The sequence below is a fragment of the Eurypyga helias genome, unplaced genomic scaffold, assembly GCF_000690775.1.
Source record: "Eurypyga helias isolate BGI_N326 unplaced genomic scaffold, ASM69077v1 scaffold14111, whole genome shotgun sequence".
NCBI lineage: Eukaryota > Metazoa > Chordata > Aves > Eurypygiformes > Eurypygidae > Eurypyga > Eurypyga helias.
In genome coordinates, this window is record NW_010232841.1 from 22469 (window position 1) to 33074 (window position 10606).

A 10606-nucleotide genomic window follows, 5' to 3' on the forward strand; every position below is an offset into this window, starting at 1 on the left:
CTCTTCCAGAAATGCAGTAAAATTTACTTAAATCATCTTTGATATTGCATTAAAAAAAAAGCAATCTGCCTGTAATTTAATTTACTGAGCTAAGGCAGTGTCAAACATTACCTTACATAAGGTAACTTTTTCGTAACTTTTCAGCTAACATGAGGTTTATCCTTTTATTTACTTGCATGCCAATTGCCATTAATTAAAAGCAGTTGGAAAAAATCAACTATTAAGCTCTCTCACAGAACTGCTTGCTCAGCAACTGACAAACTGTTGGTTTCTGGACAAAACACTTCAAGTATTTGGACCACATACAGCAGGATCAATTCCAAGGGATGCAAGTAGCTAAGGTTTTGTTTCTGAAGTCCACAAAGGGCCAACTTTTAGACCATTTCCACTCCCTCACTGTGGGATTAGAACAAATCCAGACTTCAGATAAGGAGCAATTTCTGCTCAGACCTATCAGAGCACGAGCCAATGTTGAAGTTTGGGTCTTTTCAACATACGTCCGTGCCTGCATTTCAGTTCGCTGCATTTCAGTGCACAACACACAGGCCCCTACGCTAATGGTTTATGGGACTGCAACCTGAATTTTGCAGGTGAGCTGCTTTGAGAAGAGCCCCAGCCCTTCTGCATTTGGCAGGAGAACAGCTCTTCCCCAGCCCCGTTACCCCCTTGCCGCTCTCTGGTTTGGCTTGCAGTAACCGCAGGAGAGGGGACAGAGTGGCCGCCCCTCTCCATTGCCATGCTGCAGCATCATCTCCAGGATGTAATATTTGTTGTTTGCCAGGGGCCTGGATATTGGGAACCCTGCCAGGGTGTGGGGCTGCAAGACGGGGCTGTTGCAGAGAGCGCTCCTACCTGAGGGCAAAAGCGAAACGCTGGAGGAGGTGTGGATTTGGCAACAAGTGAAACCTTTTATGGGATTAAAAGGGCTGAACTATCTTTTCCTGCATTATTCCTCTGAAGAATAATGTTTGAGATGATTAAGAATTAACCGCAGAATTGTCAGGAAAACTGTTTTGAGACTAGTTTGGAAGGACCAAGTATGTACCAGTCAGTATGTCTACATGGTGGGTAGCCTAGGTCCTCCCCATTTTTTTCTGAAAAATCATGAATATTTGTTCTGATATCAAAGGTAGAGGGTGGGGGAAGACATTCTAGAGTTAGCTAGTGTCTCTTGCTTTTGATGGATTAATTTTCCATCCTTGTTGAAAATACAGTGTATGCTATGAATCTGCAAGTATCTGGACAAGTGAATCACAGGCCGTAAACGGTTCTGGTGTATTAAAAGCAAACAGTGTCCTGTGAACTTTAGTGCTTTTTTACAGCCAAACTGGAGACTAATGGAGACATATACGGGAAGCAATACACTGTAAGGAGTATTTTAAATAATGCCTTGAGATCTTATTAAAAAAATTAATTTAGATCAGGCTGGCAACAAACGAGGGGAGATTGAAAATGGGCTGCAGAATTGTCAACACAAAGCAATAATGAACAGCAAGATGCTGAGTGCAGGTGTGGGGTGAGGTGTCTCGGTAGCTTTATTCATGATAGGAAATGGCAAGGTAAAGGGCATATTAATTGAATTTTTAAAAATATGCCAGATCAGAAGGTTTGTGAGCTCCACTCTGATGGGCAGGTGATTCAACAGCAAATACGAGGAGCTAAGAATATTAGCAGAAGAATAAAATGTCTTTTCTATTCCTGAAAAATACAACGTAATAAATGAGGACTGGAGGGACAGAGCAAATATAATGTTTTGTGGGAGGAAATGTCTTGGCAAGCAAAAATGCGACTGTAAAGCCTTCAGATGGATGTTAGACAGGATGCTGCTGCGATCGCTGCCAGCTAACCCCGGCTTTGATGGTATTTAGCTGGTGTCTCGGGCTGAAACCATAACCTTTTCTCCAGTAGCTGTCACTTAGAGACTTCTTGGGGGAATATGGGGGTACCATGTTATTTTGTATTAACCTGTTTTAACCTACCTTTTTTTTTTTTTTAACTTGCTTTGCTCAGGACAAAGTGTCTTGCTTGTTCTTTTTACATTGAAGATGCTGGGAAGTTTAGATCAGTAGCGCAGGGAATTCTTGCTGCAATTTGGGCAATTTCTGGTGTTGCAGGCTGTGTACTGGGGGTAGTGTGGGGGAATAGAGCTGAAGTTCTTAGGATCTGCCAGCTTCAGTTCTGTCATTGCAGCATCAAGACCACTGCACTGATTTTTCTTTCCAAAAAGGAACAAGTTTCTGCTGCAAATGCTGCAGAAACCCATGGCTGCAGAACCCCTGCCTAAACTCTTCCCCTGGGGAAGGAGTTTGCACGACTGGATGCAGCAAGCAGGACATTGGCAGGGCTGAACATCTCAAAACTCACTGGCATCAATGGCAGTGGGTTTGGGATTAGGTTGGTTTTTCCTCCAGAATTGTTTTGGGCATAAACCACATAGTCATGCACACAAGTTATTTGACAGTAACCTGTTTTCCTTGTTTACAAGACATGCATGTGTGTTCAAGGAATTCTCACTGGGCAAAGTGAGCAAAATTAAAGAAGATTTAGGCAAACCCCCATATTTCAAATCAGTTTTTATTGACCTGCTCTTCAAATTATGTCTTGACCTATCTTGAAACTTTGTGGGAATTATTTCTTTTTGCCCATAAAACCTGTGCAGATTTACAGCCCATTTTGTTGCAATAGAGTGGCTAATGCATGGCTGAAGAGTGGAAGCTCTCTTCAGCGTTAACTGTGCCTCCAACTAAGTTGGATTAGGAATCGATCCTTCCTTCCATCCTGCTATTGGAGTGACACACGTACTCTTTGATTTCACTCTGTTGCTTCCTTCTTAAACACCCTTTCTCCAGGCACACACATACATACATATTGTGCAGTAAAGGTTTACCAAACTCATCATTATTCTGTATTCATGCACACCGAGCTGTCTCTCTCAATAATTAGCTTTATAATGATTGAAGACATTCTGTACCAACTTGCATTCCTCTTTGTTTTATTGTTCCTCTATCACTTCTGTCTAATTCTTCTTATGTTGCATTTTGAAGGTTGCTTTTATTGATAGTCAAAAAAAAAAGGCAAAATGAAAGTGAAAAGCCAAATTGATTAGTTTTATATTTATATTGCAAAGGCATATTAACTTTTTCTTTTGTTTGTTTGATGTGCTTTCTGTGCTTTGCTAAATAACCTTGAAGACTGTGTTGCCAAGTCAAGCATTGCTATTAGCAATACCAATTATGTAGCTCAAAAGTGTTCTGATAATTTGGCTCTCTCCATTTAAACACTACCTATTATCCCCTATGAAATCTGAGAAAAAAAGGCCATGTAAGAAGTGCGGCAGCCTTTCTGACAATGAAGGGTTTGCTGCCCCTTTCAAGAAAGTACATTTCTGGTAAATGTACCATATTACAATCTGCTCCGTCCTTGGGTGAGGAAGAAGAGGGCTGGCAGCACAGTTATTTTTCATAGCGTCTCTCAAACAGGGATTTCAATAGGACCGTAGTCCTCCTCACATCCCTGGGAAGTGATACTTTCTTTTACAGGCAGCGGAACTGCTGCCTGCAGATGTTAGCTGTTATGCACAAGGTTGGACAGTGAAACAGGGATGGATGCATAATGCAGGGATCCTGGTCCTTCAGTCCCCACTGCAGTTACTAGTCCAGTTTCCCATTCTTTGCTGAAAACATCCACAGGAGGATGCAGGTTTTGTGGTGGGATTCAGCGTTTCTGCACATCAGCAGCCCCATTAAATGCTAATAATGCTCTGGGGGAGCCGGCTCTGTGGGCTGGGATGTGGGATTGCAAGCGATGGTGCTGCTTCCACCGCAAGTGTTGGATGCAAGTTTGGCAAGGAAGCAGTGGTTCACTGACTGGCTGGGGATGGGAGTTGTGTCTGAGGGAAGGGAGATGGCTATTCCTTCCCTTCCTCCCTCCCCTGGTCACTTTATCCCTTACTGTTCCTCTGAACAATGCCCTTGCATTGATCTAATTTTCTTTGAACTTCAGGCACTGCATAACTCATACTTTTGCCTGTTATTCCTTCCCTAAACATCTGCCATTATTTATCCGGACGGTTTAAACTCTTTATGTTCAATTTATTAGTCTCTCTGAGAACTACCTCCAGCTTTGTGTGGAAATACACTGAGTAGTGGCAGCAGCTGCCAGCCATAGGGCTCCCCTGTCTCCGCTGTGATGGTTTTCATTACAACAAGGCGATCTCCAGCACCATTTCAGAGGGTGGGATTTGATGACCATGCCATTTTCCTGGAAAGAAGCAGCAGCCCCATCCAACACAAGGTAGCACAATTTATTTTACCACCTCTTTTACCATCTAGGTTTTGAGTGAAGATATTTTTGATGTCAATCCAGAGGCAGATGCCATTGGCAAACCCCTTTCCTTGTCTCCATCAGCAAAAGCCTCCTTCTCCTTTCCCTCTGGGCGTGCTGGGGCCAGGGGGGGGGGGCAGCAGTGGGCTCTCACCATGTGGTGCTTCTCCAGGAGGTCCATGGACACGGCGTTCATGCTGCCAGCAGCTGTGGCACCTGGTCCTTGCCCAGCCCTGCCCCGTCGAGTCCATGCCGTGGTCTTAAATGTAAGGAGGACAGTGGGACAATGAGTTCAGAGCCTCACAGAGATTCGTTAATGATCTGTTCTATTTTGTGTCATTCTCCCTTACTTTTCAGAGTAGTGCTAGGCTAAACTGCTTGCTTCAAGATCCCATCTTGCCCAAATCCTGTATTTCCCACCACTGACATTTACCAGGAACCATGGCTGGGTCACACCAACTTGTGTGGCAAATTGGACCAGCCACAGTGTTTGGAGAAAATCTTGATTTTAATGCTTAATTGCGAGTATCAAGTTGGAGGCTAGAGGGCCATTCATGTCTTCTGGTTAAAGGCCATTTCACAAGCAGCCTCTGAAGTTCAATTACTTCAAGGCCCATATACCACCCAAATCTATCTGTGCCTCTGCTGCAAGGTTTAAAACGCACCACTGTTTTCTGTAGCATCTTGCATGCCATCTGTTTTCAAAATCACTTTCCTCAGCTGCATAATTTAATTACTGAGATAAGAGCTAGAGGGGGGAGGATATGGAGATGTATGTAAGGGAAATCTGTTTGTGAATTCTCCACACCCAATTCTCCCATTCAGCACTGGGTACTAGAAGACGTAAAGCAGCATTTCTGGAGCCAAAGGAACCTGGTCACACTAACAAGACCCTCAGCTTCTCCATCTCCCTGGAATAAGTCCACACAGGACAAAAATCCCACAATGCTCTGGTTTCATGCACTTGGCATAACACAGGGCATCAACCAATATCCATCCTCCTGCTGTCCAGAGCTTTTCTTCCTCTTTCTCTGGTCCCCTCTTCTTGGAGGTTGGCTCCCAGCCATCCATCATACTTGCAGATATGGAAAGCCAGTGTTAGACCCACCCTTTTTCAAATCCATGGTTCCTGTTCCTCACAGACGTAGGTGGCAGGCTGGGGACCGAGCTGTGTTGGAGTCTCAGTTTTCTGGGGGCAGCATGCTGGGACTTGCGAGGGGCAGATCAGGCTGTGCCAGAGGGGCTGGGCTAAGGGAGGGGGGAAAGGTCCAAGAAGCAGAAAGAGCGATGCCTGACAGCCTCTGCCCTGCCAGCCCACGGCTGCACGAAAACCTCAGACGCTCCCTCCTGCAACAGACTGGGGAGATTAAAAATAGCCTCCTTCTTTTGTTGGTGACAAGGTAATTTTAACACAGATCACTTCCCAAATCTGTTGTGCTGAGTGGCAACAAGCAGAGGGATGTGGGAATGAGTGGGCGGCACAGGGGACAGAAAGGAAGAGGCGGGTGAGAGCCGCTTCCTCAGAGAGAGCAGCAGCTCACACAGATGATTCAAGTGTGGTTTTCCCTGGAGAGGCTGAGTGAGGAAGAAGGAGTGGTTCCCACCTTGGCATGAGGACCTCCTGGGCAAAGTGTACATGCTCCTGCTTGCAATCCACGATCTCAGCCCCCTGCTCAGGGTATGGCTGGGTCTGGCCCCTGCAGTTTCACTGTATGGTCCTTCACAGGCTTTTCTTTCATCTGATCTTGGACGGTATGTCAGGTAGAGAGGGGAAATTGGATAGATGTCACCACAAAGTTGGTATTTGGTGGCCTTACCCTTCTTCCTAGCTGCCATCTCATCCCAGCATGGATGTATGTGCATTTTTTCTCCACTGAAATTAATGTGTCTTTCCAAGAGCAGTAGAAGTTCACTGTTTTCTGTCTTTTCTCCTTCTCCTCTAACAGACTCAATAAAACAAGATGTTTAGGTCTAATCCCACCAAAGGAAACAGAAATCCATGCTGAAGAAATTTTTCTCACTGCCCTGGTTCATCAACCACAACATACTTGACACCAGCTCTTCCTTTTGCTTTTTCCCCTCCTCCATTTCTGCCATGGAAATTTTGGGCATCTTAAAGGCAAGATTTCAGCCAACCTGGGAGCTGCTGGAAGGGGCTGGGGCAGTTGCTTGTTCAGCAGAATGTTTACAGAAAATTTGTCACAGCCTGACCAGATCTAATTGGCATGATGTGTAAAGAAACAGGCTCCTCAGATATTTTTAGTACTCTCAAACCTTTCTAGCACAAATTTGTAAGGCATTAATTAATTCCAGTTGTCTGACAGTTTGTTCTCTTGAGGTTAGAGTCTCACAAATAATTTGGCTCCAGGTGTCTTTTAGATCCAGAGGCAAGATAACAGGATGCTGCCATGTATCACGCATGGTGTCTTGAGCGTTATCTTTTTGGATCCATTTGGTACTTTGGACATTATATACCTCTTCATTGCCTTTGCAATTATCTGTCTTTTTCTCCTGGTGGTTTAATTACTGCTGCTTTAGTCACTGACAGGCAGGAGGAATGGCCCAAATTAACACATGGACCTTTCTGTAGCTGTCCTTTATTTGCATAACATTTTCTTCCCTAGTCAAGCTGTGTGGAGCATCCTGACCACCTTCAATCTCCTTTCTGCATCCAATTAATTTTACTCTGTGTTTTTACAGTGTAGCTCAGCTCATACCAAATCTATTTGGGTAGCTTTACTACATGTCATCTGGTCTGTGTTTCATTTTCCAGGAAGTTTGGGCTCTCTTATCCATAACGCAACTAGTCTCTCTTAATTGCAGGATTCTTTACCCTCTGTGGGGTGGAAAACAAAACTGAAGGGCATTCTTTTTTTTGCTGGCTGCACTACAGCTTGAAACTTGGTCCGGGAAAAAAAGAGATGCATTTTTCCCATGTATCCAATAGGAGTGTGAGAGATGGGAATTATAGTGGGAACAGATAACTTTAAAAACTTCTAATATTAAATTAGCAAAGTAAAAATGATTTTCATAACTTTGCATCATATGGTAACACAAACAAATGGATTTGAAATATACTTCCATCCATACTGGCATATATGTGTGTGTCTATACCAAGGACAGGGAGAATTTCTACAGGAGTACGTATTCCCTGCTGATTCCTTCATGCCTGCAGACTGATGCAGGGATCTGGTGCTAGTTTCCTATGGAGGCCCAACACAGTTGGTCGCTGGCACTATTTTCCCCTAGCACTTCACTGGTCTGGTGGTTGCTGAGACACTTCAGCTGCCAGTCTCTTGTGTTCACCAGTTGCAGTCCTGGGGAAGAAGCTGAACTGGTGTGGGAACTGGGCTTGGGTTTTAGCTTAGAGACAGACCCTGAGTGTGACTACGGAAGGCATGACTTGAACTCAGAGCTTTATTCTGAAAATGCAAAGCAGCTCCTGCAGAGCTGTGGGGGTCCGAAGCACCCGGGGTGGCTCCAGGACCACCTCCATTGGGCAGGGTGAAGATGCTCAACTCCTAGTCCATACCCAAATGTGACTGGGATGCAGGGATAATAACCAGTTCATTTAAGCCTATGGGTGTCTACACTGGGCACTATAAATGTCTATTTAGAAGACTTCTTTGTCAATCTAACCACTTTGTCTTTGATGAGAGATATACCCCTGGGGTATGGTTCTTCTAAATCCCTTTGGCTGCCTGGGATGACTACACTGGATAGAAAAACATCTTTCTGCTGGAAATGTTTCTGTGTGATCAGATGGAAACACTCCTGGTGTTTGTGCCACAGTCAATGAAGTTCTCCAGCAGGTACCTCAGACCTGAGACGGCAGAGGTGATGGCCACAGCAGGTTTGAGGAGATGGAGGGAGCCAGGGTTAGGCAATGGCTTGGTCAGGGCCTCTTGAGTGCAGCCTGTGTATGTTGTGCATAACTCAACACTATCCAGGTACCTGGCTTTCACATCCAAGGGGCAAAGCAATAGTTTGTGAGCCTATGGAAATACTACAGCTCCACTAGAAGCCCAGACAGAGGCTTAATGAGAGTACTTTGTTCTCCACAGGAAATAAGGACCAGACCAAAGTCAAATTTATACTCCTGATAACCCACCAAAGTTTTTTGTGGAGGTGTTATATGAGCCTGATCATCAGCTTTTTCTGCCCAGGTTTTGGACCTGTGTAGGAGGGAGCACTTGGACACTGCTCAGTAAACTGTCTAGTTGAAAGGCTTGATGCAAACCAGCCCAGCTGAGACAGGTACAGTGAAAAAGCATCCATGAGTCCCATCCTGAGAAACAGGGCTGCTGGGAGACGCATCCTCCCAGGAGGGGCTCACTCAGCTCACGCCTTTTTCTGCCTGTCCCCCATCTTTCAGAAAGAACAGTGTGTCTTCTTGAGCAATGGGTGAAGATTTCTGGGGCAGGAATACCGGGTTTTGGGTCCCTTCTTGTCCTGAGAGGACTCAAATCGCAGGTGTCAGGTGATGACCAGGTTTTGTGGCCTCATTGCTGCAGGCAGAGCAGGAAAACTCTACCTTTACCCTTGGTAAGAGGTAGCTGCTCCAGGTCCTTGCCGCTCTTGATCTGGCACATAGCAGGCCTGGGTGCTTGAACACCAATGACGAGCAAGGACACGGTGTGTAACTTGGCAGGGATTTTGGCAGGAGCATGGGGAAGGCTGTGTACAAAAATGTCTGGCCCAGCTTCTGCAGCACTTGCCAGCGATGCTCGGTGCCCAGCATTCAGCTGCTGCACAAGGCCATGGCTGTCGCCCTCTTGGCCTGGCTCTTGGCAGTGCTCTCACGCTCTTGGCCCTCGAGCCTGGGAATGGAGCAGTGAGCTCTGACGGCCAGGGTGGTCTGGCTGGAGGGGAAGCAGCAGCCGCACAGCACTGCCAGCTGGCAGAGCTAGCGAGTCCTCGCCGTGTGCCTCTGCAGTCACCCCCATGTGCCATGGGCCTATAGCTCCGTGACGGAAGGCCTCGGCATGGAAGGAAGAGCTGTGGTGCTGAGCCCCAGCTGGGCTTCCTCGTAGCTTCCTCTCTTTGGCCCCTAAAGCTGTGTGAGCCCATCTGGAGTGACTCTGGGGGTCATGATGCTCCTGCCACACCTTCCAGCTGGAAATTTGAGTCAGGATGGGTGGGGATGGCAGCCTGCAACTGGGCTTAGCATGCATCCTCCCTGTTCTGCCTGGTCAGTGACAGCCCTCTGGGGCCCCCAGGACCTCTGCAACAGCAAAGCCGTAGGTGCTAAGGTGATCTTTTGCCTGCAGACTCCATGACATGGAGGTCTGCAAAGAGCTTTGCCTTCTTTGGACCTTGGTGTCTCCATGCCTGCTCGGTGCTGCTGACTACTCCAAGCCTCCAGGAGCAGGGACTCATCCCAAGCAAGACTGCTTGATGTGGAGAGGTTTTGCGTGATGCAAATGGCAGTTAGGACCTGTTTTGGGTATGAAGAGGACATCAGGCACCTGCAGGCAACAGACCCTGGCAAGCATGAGGCACACACAGCTGTTCCTGCAGATACAAGCAGCGATGAAGGCCCAGGGGCTGTTTGTGCCCTGACGATGCTGCTGGGCCTCACTCTGCCCTGTGTGCCCCTGGACGCGCATGCCCAGAAATTGGGGACAGCGCCCGTGACGAAAGCCAGCACATGATTGAAAGGGGCAGCCATCAGTGCCTCAGCCAGCCACACAGCCCAGCCGCTGCAGAGCGTGTCCCTCCAGCCCCTCACATCGCTGCCCCCAGAACAGGAGAAGTGGCTCTGGCTCTTGCAACGTCTCCAAGAGGTGAGAGTTTCCACAAATTATTTGGAAAGCTGTTTTCTTCTCTTTTTCTACCTTTGTTACTGGGGGTTTTGCACAGGTTGGGAGTGGTCTTGTACTTGAGTGATGTGCCAAGGCTCAGGTAGTAACACCTGAAGTTTTCAGCTGTGGTATTTGCTGACATATTTGCTGACCCAGTACTGCTGGGTCGTGCCTGCCATGAGGTGTCCGACAGCAGCAGGTGTCCAGGCCTTAGGAAACCAGCTGGTAGTGAAGACTGGGATGGTCAGAAATAGGAAATTATTATCTAGCACTGGTTTAGGAAATGACTTACCAGACAAACCAGCCAGCTCACCGCTATGAAGCCCAGGTAAAAATCAGGTCCGTTTTGTAAAAATAGCAAAGTTAAAAACTTGATTCTGTCACTATTTCAACAGGAGCCAACCCCCGTGTTCTTGGCACACTAGAAGAGACCCTGTGTTTTGGTTTCCTTGCTGTACCTCGTAAAAACGCTTGTCTTT